This window comes from Pocillopora damicornis, chromosome 14, assembly GCF_964200805.1.
Source record: "Pocillopora damicornis chromosome 14, jaPocDami1.2, whole genome shotgun sequence".
Lineage (NCBI taxonomy): Eukaryota > Metazoa > Cnidaria > Anthozoa > Scleractinia > Pocilloporidae > Pocillopora > Pocillopora damicornis.
The window spans coordinates 9,998,404-10,010,000 of record NC_142683.1 but is presented as its reverse complement, the minus strand read 5'-3'; the positions used below and the strand labels follow the sequence as shown (position 1 = coordinate 10,010,000).

The 11,597-nt window shown below is 39.8% G+C and overlaps 1 pseudogene across 1 annotated transcript in view; it reads right to left on the bottom strand.

Moving 5' to 3' along the window:
- The window catches only part of LOC113666502 (uncharacterized), a 12,119-nt pseudogene extending 1,552 nt beyond the window's left edge, over positions 1-10,567 (bottom strand). Inside the window, exons 1-14 of the transcript XR_016183232.1 lie at positions 10,350-10,567; positions 9,883-10,086; positions 8,376-8,558; positions 7,657-7,829; positions 7,136-7,352; positions 6,625-6,844; positions 5,870-6,132; positions 5,585-5,747; positions 2,854-5,145; positions 2,751-2,767; positions 2,376-2,597; positions 1,325-1,432; positions 429-533; positions 40-282 (exon numbers count right to left, since the gene is read on the bottom strand). The product of XR_016183232.1 is annotated as an uncharacterized LOC113666502 (transcript). The remainder of the gene's footprint in view (positions 1-39; positions 283-428; positions 534-1,324; positions 1,433-2,375; positions 2,598-2,750; positions 2,768-2,853; positions 5,146-5,584; positions 5,748-5,869; positions 6,133-6,624; positions 6,845-7,135; positions 7,353-7,656; positions 7,830-8,375; positions 8,559-9,882; positions 10,087-10,349) is intronic.
- Positions 10,568-11,597: the final 1,030 nt, after the last annotated feature.

Here is an 11,597-nt window from a genome sequence, read left to right as displayed (position 1 = left end):
AACGCGTTTCAGAACCACTCACCATCCCAGCTTGCTTACCTGCTGTCCCAGCTGGCATGATTTCTCTTAAATACTTAACAACATCAGTCCTGCCACGATCTTTAGCGTCCCTCGTGAGACAACGGATCCATTTCTCAGTTTCAGGTTTCGGATCTTCCAGTGAGGCATCATCAAGTTGTAGACTGTGAAGCAATTTATCTATAACCTCTTTTGGGGGGTCCGATATTAACTGGAGAGATTCGCTAACTTTGTGAGGCAAAACAAGAGATTCGTATCCATTCCCTAAAATATCGAAAAACAACGACAGCGATAAACAAAATGAGCCTCCAAAAAATCTAACAATATCCTGTCAAAAAGGTAATGAATATGGGAAAAAAAGGGGCTTAAATCAAAGAACCAAAATGGTAAAGAAACAAAAGCCGAGTTACCTTGTGAAAAAGGGACTAGCGTCCCATCGCTCTCCTGAAATGCATCTCGCCCTGAATGGGTAGGTTCTAGTTGATTTTCAGCGGATATCTGAATTTGACAATTTCCTGCAGGAGTGTTACAAATGAAGGTGTTATGGTGAGTAACGATTCTGGGCTCTCATTAAGTTAATGAATCACTTTCATGGAAAGTGATAACGTGCGATATTTACGCTCGAGTTTGTTTTCACAAAACGAACGAGCAAGGCTTTGCGAGCGAGTGAGTCAGTTTGTTTATTAAATAAAAACTGAGATTTTCTTGAAATTCAAGGTGACTTATTAAATCGCTTTTACAAGTATCCATGTAGTTTTGAAAGCTTCTAAGTAACTTACAAAAAGGTGCCTTTCAAGTTAAAATAAAATGCAGAATTGAATTAACTAAGCTTATAGCATGTCAATTTTATAACAACGAATTAGTTTTTGGCAAGTATTCATTAGGGAATATACTGAATAAAAAGGAGGAAAGCTGAACAAAAATAAGTATTTAGCTTTTCAACGCAGTTGGTTCTTTCTGTGTCAAAGGTGGACTGTCGTCGTCTGAGGAGTCAAAAACGCGTTTTATCCGTTTATGAGTTTGTTGTTTATGTGCTTCTGCTGAAGACGAAAACGAGTTCATTTTTATGGTGAAAATTGAATGAAATCAGTGGTATGATCTAACAAGTCTCTCCTGATTGGACGAACGCTTTACGTACGTGTAAGAAAGCCATCTCGCTGCTCTGATTGCTTACCAGAATTTTTAAGGCGGGTTTTCTTATAAAGAAAACGGTGGGTAAATCTCAAGTATGTATATAATAAAACACCTTTGAGTGCGCTGAGGATGAAACAATTTTACAACCAAAAAAAGATCAATAGAGACTAACTTTGTGCAAAAGGAACCAGTTTTCCATCGCTTTCAGCACCTATTTGTGGTTGTAGCTGAACGGATGTTACAGATTTGCAAGGTATCACTGGTGTCTCCTCGTTTCCACCTAAGATAAAATTACAAACAACAAATTTTGAGTGTTAAAAGGGTTCAACACCGCGGAAAGGAAATAAAAGGAAAGGAAGATAAGTCGAAGATCGTGCTTATCTAGGCAATGTTCAATGTGTTGTGAGAAATACGGTGTGCTAAGGGTCCACACTCTGTAATCTGGATCGAGTGGTCCGGGCTCGAGCCCTGCCCGGCTTGTTATGCTGAGAAGGACAATTTCTCCCCATCGGACTCCCTCGCCTAAGTACTTATTGGTACCAGCGAAATGCCGGGGGGAGGGATACCCGTAATGAATCAGCAGCCCATCTAAGATAAGTATTAACAGTATTTGCCCTAGAAGTGCTCTACAGTGACGAACACTGGCAATTATGAACCACTGAGGCGGAATGGACTGACAACAATTATCTGTTGTGCACGCTGACGCATATTCTCTCGAGAAATTAACCCTATCAGTTCTATCATAATCCTTAGTATCCCTCGTATGACAACGGAAACATTTTGTATCGTCAGGAGCTGGAGCTTTCAGCGATGAAAGATCTTTTGCAGGGACTGATTCGGACTTGAGAGACTGGTAAACAACGTAGGGTAGCGCTAGAGATTTGTCTCCATACCCTAAAATGCGCATATGTGCTTCTGATTACTCATTTTTATGCACGGAAAAACATGTTTATAATTATTTCGATGGCAAAAGTCCAGTAAGAATACCCTTAGCGATAGGCAATAACGACAGGCAAGAAAGAGCATATTCTTCATAAAAAACTAGGAAAAAAAAACCATATCATAATAGGCAATTTACGGAAATTTGACTGGACGATATAAATTGTTCATGGTATGCTTAAAATACGAAACTACAGAATAACTGTGGAAAGACACATCTCTCATCGTTGAAACAAATCGACTAACACGAAGTGTGTAACTGAGAGGTAAAAGTGGTGGCTAACCTTTCCCAAATTGAGGCCCCCCTCCACGTTGATGAGTCGCCATCTGCTGTTGATGAAAATAAAAAGAAAGTGGCCAATATGGGCTCTTATGGGTGAATTGAGCCGTCTTCATTCGTTCCCACTCATTTCGCCGAAATGAGTGGGAACGAATAAAAACTAATAATTGCCCAGTCAGTCGGTGGTGTATCCAAGGGGAGCGCGATACTCCGAAAAAAGGCCAGTCTTAATGTGACCTGACATCAAATGACCTTCAAAAAAGACTCTGGCAATTCTCCTCGGCATAAAGGCAAAAAGGGCTTCGAGTAACACTTTCAATTATTCAAAACATTTTATGCAAGTCTACTATACGTTGTGTTCACACGTATTACCATACACGATCAGCTCTTTCTTTGCTCTTGTTTGGAATTGCCGAGAATTTGACAACGAATGACAGTAACAATCTCGCTGCCCAAACGTACTTGCTAATCGAGTATGTTACTAATTCACGCCAGGAGAAAAACATTTTCTTACCTTTTCCTTAACAGAGGAAATCCAAGGAGCAAACTGTTCAGCATGAATCCTGTTATCCAAAGCGGTTACAGAGTTGGTACACACGACCTGCTTTTTATTGAGTAAATCCGACTCTAAAATGAAATGAAGGCATTCCTCTTGCTTACAACTTTCCTCGTGGTGTTGTGGGCAGAAGCTTGCCACGCGTCCATGAGAACAAACAGGACAAAGGTAACTCACTTCGCATCTAATGTTCTTCACCCAGAAGAATTTTTTCCACACCCGATCAATGATCAAGGTTAGCTGGTTACGAAAAGCTCGAATTGATTCCACATCGACCACATCAATAGCACTTTTTACACTGAGGACAACGACCTCAATTGTGGAAGAGTGGCAGAGGAGAACCAGGGAGAGACCTTGATTCGGAAAGATGTTGAATCTGGCAAAATTGATATAAGTTTTGGGCAGATCTACGCCGGGAAATTCCTTTCTACACCACTGAAAAAATTCCAGCACAAATCGGGGAAATAGGCCAGGCGGGACCCGACCTGTATCAAATTTGAGAAAAAGAGAGGGGAGTTGGGCAGAGTTTACTAGATCACTTATCTGCTTTGGTGGAAGCGTTCGCAACATAGATGGCACCAAGTAATGTTTGTTGCACAAGTCATCTGATGATGGCCAAGAACACATCAAGCTGAATTTTTCCATAATCGCAATAAGACTTTCGTGGGTTTTTTTCTGAGGAACCAAAGAGTTTCAAACATGTTTGAGGAGGTTTTCTTCCAAGATTCCTTTTTTCTCGAGTTTTTCCCAAAGAGGAGCAAAGTCTCTCTCTTCGTGATAGGCCCTGACAGTTATTACATTCTTGAACACGTCAATCAACCACTGAATATCCAAAGTAACTAACTCACTCAATTCTGGAGAGTCGTCAAAGTGAATCAAAACTCGCAGGTCGTGCAAAAAGGTAAGCACTGTCTGTACCTCGTTGTCGTTAATGTTGCAACACTTGGAAGCGATTTTTTTCGCAGTCGAGAGAGAGATGAACTTCTGATCCTTTTCCATAAGGACGCGAAGGACATTTTCGTATTTCAACCACTTGATCGGAATAGCTTCGGTTACGTGTGGTAACTCTTTAGAAACGACATGTACAGCCTCTCGTAAGCGCACAATTTCTTTACATACGGATTCAGTGCCTGACTTAGTGTTATCAACACAAAATACGTCAAACAAGTGGGCACCATATGGCTTGTTCTTTAAGTCGCCAAATATTTCACTGGCTAGTTTAAATGGATTATGATCGCAATAGGGCTGATCAGCATGTGTGCACACCAGGAAAACGGCGGGGAATTTCCTCAATGGCACCAACTTTTCGGGTTCCACTTGTTGGCAATCACTCACTAAGGAAGCCAAAGAACTCATCCAAAAGTCTAAATAATCAAAGTTCGTTTTAGATTATATCTATCTTCAATTTCTCTATAAACTCCCCGCTTCACCAATGGTTTGGCTTTGTCGCTTGGATTTCTACTCAAGTCATAAACCAAGAAGTAGATTGCTCTTCTCGTGAGAAAGATGGGGTGCGTCACGTAATAAACTGACTGTCCAGCAAAGTCCCACAGTATGGAATAGATATCTTCTTTATCATCTTCCCAGTTCTCTCGAAGGAACTGGGGAAGTAGCTTTACAACATCGTCGAAATCCGGCAATTTTTCCAGCGTTTTGATAAGCAAATCTTCTTCTGGTTCTAATTCTTTAGGGTCTCGTACTTCTCTCGTTGATAAATTAGGTTCATCGTCGGTGGTATTGGTTGATGCTGGATTTATGGATGATTCTAAAAGGTTCGCGTCACTTAAAGTCTCATAGGGTTCCCCTTCCTTTGCGTCGTCAATTTCTTCAAAATCATAGTCAGCTGACTCGGTTGAGCTTGTTTGTTTCACTTCAGCAATTTTTTCATGCATTGTCAATTTTTCTGCAATCCACCGTGCTGCACTATGCTCAAATGAAGTAACTGTGGTATCAATGTTGGCCTCCTCATCTATTTCTCCTGTCTTCCATATTTCGGTGGTTACTTTAAAAAGATAGTCATCGACCTCAATTCCCAGGGTGCTATCTTCATCAGGGTTGAAGCAAATCCCTTTCAAGGACTTCTTCACGCTGGTTTTACCGGACCGATCTTGTCCAACTATCATTAGAGGCACTCTCTTGACACAAGCTTGACCTTCGGCCAGTGCATTGTTGTAGGCTTCTAAAGCTTGAGGACCGCGAGCACGAATCTCTGGAGGAACTGTAAATATGGCAGTCGAGAAACGCACATAAATAAATCTCAACAATCAAGACCGAATTAAAAGTGAATCAAACAAACAAGAAATAGGTAACATGCAAACCAACAAAACCAAATAATCAACCAATCCATCGAGTTCTATTTTTAATGCAAACAAGGTATATTTCCTCTAATACATTAGATCGATTAGGTGATGGGGAGAAGTAAAAATTGACGACTTTGTAAAGAGGCATGTGGACGCGTTCCCGGCGCATTATTACTTGAATTGGCAATATGTGTAGAAAACAAAAATCTTAAATATTAAAGTTTTCTTCATCATACCTCTTAACTTCTAATAATTGGCCACATTAAATGTATCCGACGTTAGAAGAAGAAGAAAATGCGCTAGAGATAACAACTCATGCCGATTTATTACAAGTACACAAAGGATGGCTTCCCTCACCTGTTCTTGCGGATTCATTTCCTCTCATCTCCCGTACAAGAAAGTCTTGAGTTTTCTTTACAAATTGAATAAATTCGGGCAGTGTCTGAACTATGATTTCCGGTTGCCAATCTGTGCCATTTAGAAGTTTGTCGCACTCTTCACTATGTAAGTGGAGGTCAGTCTGCCCATTTCCACAAGAAAAAGAGAAAATTAGAAAGACTAGAAATTGAGTTGTTTTGCTCAACATACCGATCGTTTTTTATACAACTATGCAATTTGCAACCGTTAAACATTCATTATTACCGATTCTCTGCTTCTTTCATTTCCTAAGAAGTCAATGGACCATGAATTCTCCTGAGAAAGTATGGCAAAGAATCCTTCACGCGTGCTGTACATTTTTCGCTTGCAACATCGCTTATGGAGTAAGTGGAATCCTTCAGGCAAATCGTGATCTGGAAGAAGTAACCCGAAGGTATTCTTATCTGTCAAAGTTAGTCGAGAAAGGTATGTAGACAAAGCACGTCTCACTTCGATTTCGGGTACGTCTCCTCTGATAGCAGTTCGATCTGTAGCAAGACAAATCTTTGTATAAAAGTGTTAACAGGAATCAGTAAAATTAACCCATTTTACTGAAATATTTGTATTGAACCAATACATGTTTAAATCCCATGGACTGTGCTGCAAGTAGTTTATAGTTTAGCAAAGCTATTTCTTGGACTTGGGTATCCATAGGGTAAAGGGATCTTTCAGCCAGGATAGGCGAAGACTTTCCGGTCCAACTAAAAGTGGCATTTGCAAAAGACAGATATGAACGGAAACTAAAAAGATTCGTTCTTGCTCTTTCCTCTTTAACAGAAACTAAGCAACAGAAATGATAGAACATGACTCGTGACCGCCAAACACATTTCGTTAAATTCGAAAGTTTTACTGAAAATTTAGTCGTGGATGGGTGAGAAGGGAGAGGAGAGAAGGAGGGAGGCAGTACGTGAAGAAAGAAAACTAAAACGAGAAGTGTCTTTTATAACGACCAAAGACCAAACAAAAATTGCTAGACTTGCCTCTTCGCTCACGTATGGTGAACCTGCAGTCTAACTCGCAACCAGGGAAAAGAATGTCGGTCTGTAGATATTTTCGAGATTTAAGTACCAGCCATCCACGACAGCGTGATTGCGTCGTTTCATCTTCAAATTGAATCTCCTCCAATACATTCTTTATGTCACTAAAAGGGATTGGTATATCTTCAAGCTTTTTCTTGACGCTACTCTTTGCCACCCACACCTGTTTAATAAGGAAGAAAAACACAGCACGTGATGAGCCACTGCCTAGATGGAATTCCTAACATTGTAAGTTCACTTTTCGGCGAACGACGCACTTTTGGAAAGTTAATGTACGTCGACTAAACGGAGCGAAACTTCAACAAAGGTGAATTTTTTTTGTTCATATTCATGTGGCACGGAGGGGAAATAAAGGAATTAAAAACATACAACACTCAAAGTGAAAAAGAAATAGACGAGCGTAACACACTTGTCGGTTATAAAACGTAAAGAGGAAGAAATTGTTCGCACTCACCTTACATCTAAGTTGATAAAAACAAGGCGTCAAATAGGTTAGGTCATATCTAGAGATGTATTCATTATCTTCAGTGATCTCTTTGAGGCCAGTTCTTTTTAAGATGTCCTCATGAATATCATCTCTTTCTCTAAAAGAAACTTTCCAAAACATTTTTTCTCCAGCGTCAGGCCTTTGAAAATTGTCCGTAATCTCTTCGATGTCCCACGTTTTTTGGACAACATCCTCTGAAAAAAGAGAAACAAGAGAACGGACATACAGATTATAATTATGCTGAAAAATTACTCAGATTCTACCTCACCGAGAGGTACATCAGGTTAGCGAGCAAGATGAATTATGACTTAGAACAATTTTTTATGGGAGGCTAAGCACAAGAAGGATGAAACACCTTGGGGATAACAAAGGAGAAATAGCGAAGTAAGATCCACAAGAAAAAGAAGTTGAAGAGAGCATAGAACTTTTCAACAGGTAGGACACTTAATTCAGTTATTATTCATCGATGCAAAATATTCAAATTAGAATGAACATTGCCTTCATCAGGTACTGTAATGATGGAGGTCCCCAAATGACACCACATATCGACCTTCGGACTCTCATCTGCCTCCCTGTTCTCTTTAATCTTGCGTAAGGACATCAAAACTTCGTCTTCAAGATTGGATTGGTACACGGGGTCATTCCGGTCATGGTACGAATTCTGCCCAGATACTCATATAAATATTGTATAACGATTGCCATAAAAATTCTAATTCCCGATTTAAAAATGTTGCGACAACTAAAAGCAGTTGGCTTATAACGAAACATGACAAATATATAGAGAGATGTTCAGTTTTTGTCAAAAGCGACAGAATAATAAAACATCTAAGTCACCCGTAAGTATTCAAACCCCAGGCAACCTAATTTTTCGGTCGTCAAAACTGCTTGATCGCGGGGTGTACGAGCTCATATAGTCTGACCAAGCTTAAAATTGTAAAAATGTATCAGTTGTCAAATGTATTCAGTTCTTCTTTAATAATACAATATTACAAACACGGCCCATCAATATGGAAAGGCAACTTGAAACCTAGCTAGATCTGTAGGATTTGTCGAAAGCCTATATGTTTTTGACCGAGCTGTCTTTACGACTTTTTTTAAAAGCATGACACGACGCAACACAATGCTTCAAAACTTTTTTATCCCCATATCACGCAAGAAGAAGAATGTGTCAACTCGTGTACAAGTTGTATGAAACCAAGAAGATTACCTCTCTTTCATAGTGTTCAACTGGTTCGAGTCGATATTGCGTTTGAAGCCCAGGTAGCGGTATGCGATCCTCTACTTGCACCTCCTCAAGCTTAAGTTTACAGTTCCCAGGAAGATGACAAGCATCGACGTAAGAAGAAACTTTGTAAAATTCCTTTTTAAAATCCTTTAGTCTAGCTCCAGCCTGAAAGTTTTAAAGGCAACGTAATCAAAAGCAAAATGGTTTCATCGTACATCATCAATTACTGGTTTAAGCCACGCAAGTCTAGTAGTCAGGTGGCAATGGTTGTTTGTCGATTCTTTGACAAAAAAAAATTAACAAATCTCAATGAACTGAGCATCAGAGGCTACAGACTCTACAAAGTGAGTGAGCCACAATTTTCAGAGGAATGGCGATGGGGCAGGTCGACTAAACTAACCAAATACCAATGATACCACAGACGAGTTTGAAAGATATCTCGTCAATAGTAACGTGATGATTATCAATCAAGAAAGCCAGACTTCCTCTGCCCAAACTCCAGTCTTCCTATCGGCTGGGTATGGGTAGCTACTATCAGAAAATGTATTTATCACATAAAGAGCGGTGTTATCAGGGCTCTCCGGCCCTGAGAAAAGCCTTAACAACACACGTCACTCGCCTTTGGCAAAGTCTTCACGATTAATACAAGGTAGTTTGTTGGAACTTTCTCGGATCATGGCGACTAAAATACTATAAAAAATTCGTATCGCTGAAAGACAGTGAGGTTCAAACTTTCCTAGAAGGGGAAAAAACCAATATACAAAAAGGAAAACCGAAAGTTACGAACTCAGTGGCTTTGGTGTTGGTATTTCTCACGACTGAGAATGAAAATCGGCAACTAGAAGCTTTGCCAATGGCCGATTTCGGCCACTTACCTGACAGACTTCTTCTGTAGGTAAGGACAAAGTCAATAAATGAGAATTGTGTAAATTGGAAATTACGACTATTGTTGTTTTTGTAATCATGCTTCAACGCATATTTCCATTTTAAGAGTCAGCGCTAACGCACTCTACGATTGTTACTCGGGGATTGTCGATTCATTTGTTTTCATTCATTAATGAAGTCTGCTTTCCTTGTCAGTAAAGGGCTATTGTGTTGACATGATAAAAAAAAATAATACATGGTTGCCTCTAGATATGGAATTTCTCTTCAAGTGTTTAACTCGATAGCTCAAGAGTGAGATGTCGAGTTTAACACTCGAAGAGAAATTCCATATTAACACGCACCCATGTATTATTCTCTATGTATCTGCACAAAGTACATTTGTGTTATCTCCACAAATTTATTGAACCTGGTCTGAGAAAAATCAATAATACAACGTTTTCTTTCTGTTCAAAATTCTTTTCCAGCTAAACTTGAATCTTAGAGATCAAAAAAGGGATAGCCTAGATCAAGTATGGGTATCCTCTACACTAACAGAAAATACCGCCAACAGTTATAAAGTGATCTCTCTCTGTGATAAAGAGTCAATTTGTAAATTAAAACATACCACAATTGTTCCTATATTCATTCTCGCGTGTCGCCGTTGCTGTTGTGTTCTATAGACTATGTATACTTCTCCATCCGCCACGAAAAGTTTTACCCCTGTTTGGGTCTCTATCTTGCGAAAAGTGCGAAACTGTTTTCCAATCACTATACCTTTGTATCTTTCTGGGATTTCTACAAGTTCTTCCCATCTATTAACCAACTCCTCCTATTAAAAAAGGAACTGATGGTCAACTCAGTCCCCATGCTATACATCAAATAGTTTTAAATAAGCAATTCTACTGTAGGCATAATTTGCGCTTTTAAAATTTGACGGGTGCATGTCTCTCTCTGAACACTGAGAGTGAACATGAGGGAACTAAGACTTGCTTTGCTTCGGTCAGTATCTTATAAAAACCTGAAAATTCGTCAGTTAGTCTTCCAAAATATGATATAGCAATAATCTTAAAATTTACCAAATTTAGAACTAACCAATTTTTCTGAAATAAGCTGCTTTGCTATTTTTATTTCCTCCGGGCGTCCACTGACTGTAAACCCTGCTTGGTCTCCGCTCCCAGGATCAATGGTGGCTCCAGATCTCGTCATTATTTCATTTATGACACTATGATTCCTACCGATGACATGGCCTCTCAAATTTATTGGAACTGGTACAAATTCCCGTTCCATTACCCCGGTGTTTACCTCCTTGGTATTAGCTAGGTGTGAATGAAAAGAACAAATTAACTGTATTAAAATAAAATCATCGCCTCCTTTTATTAAGGTCAATACATTTTGTTGCTTAGTGTTTATGGCATCTTTACCAGGTCATCATTGTAGCGTTGTTTATAGGAAGAACAAGACACATACAGGTCTATTTAATCGATGTCCGACTAACTCTACTCAACCGGAAAGCATGGTCTCTCAAGTTTTGTTGCCATGGTAGTTATGACGTAAATGCGGACCGGAAGTAAATAGAACGATAACATCGATATCGTTACATCTCCCTTTCTTCAGGAAACAAAAAAAAATGTAAACGTAACTGAATGTCTCAATCCTAGTTTAAAATAAACTACAAAAAAAAAAGAAAATTAAGAGTTTGTCATGTCCTTTTTTTTTTGTTCTTTCGATAACCCCAATCACTGGTAACGTGTGGGTGGTCGCACAATTCATCCAGATCGAGTGGTGGTCACCGATGGGGAAATCTCCTGCTTATCTGCTGCAGACTGAGGTGGATATTCCGGATGTGGCTTGTCCGTGTTCTGCAAAGGTACTGTGTCTGATTGGTCCTTACTGACTGCAGTACTTGGTATGGAAGGTGGTACCGATGGTATTTCATTACCAGAATTTGCAGTAGCAGAAATTGGTGTTGCTTTTGGGGATAATCTCATCCCATCTTCACTGTGTGGCATCACTTCACGTGTATGTCTCAGGTGTCTGCGGTTCCTCCTATAAATTCTTCCATCTTCTGTTCTGACTTGATAGGACCTTATGTCGACTTTGCCTTCGACTCTTGCTTGGGTCCAATCCTTCTTCTTTCCCAAGTGGGATTTTAGTGGCTGCAATCGCACTGTGTCTCCTGGGCGCAGTTCCTTCAGTTCTTTGGCGCCTTGATTGTAGTACAGGGATTGTTTAGCCTTTTGTAGCTTCAACTTCTGATCAACCTCCTCTGGTAGCTTCGGCTTGAGCAATTGGTTTGAGGTTGGGAGTGGAGTCTTTGTTCTTCTACCGAATAATCGCTGA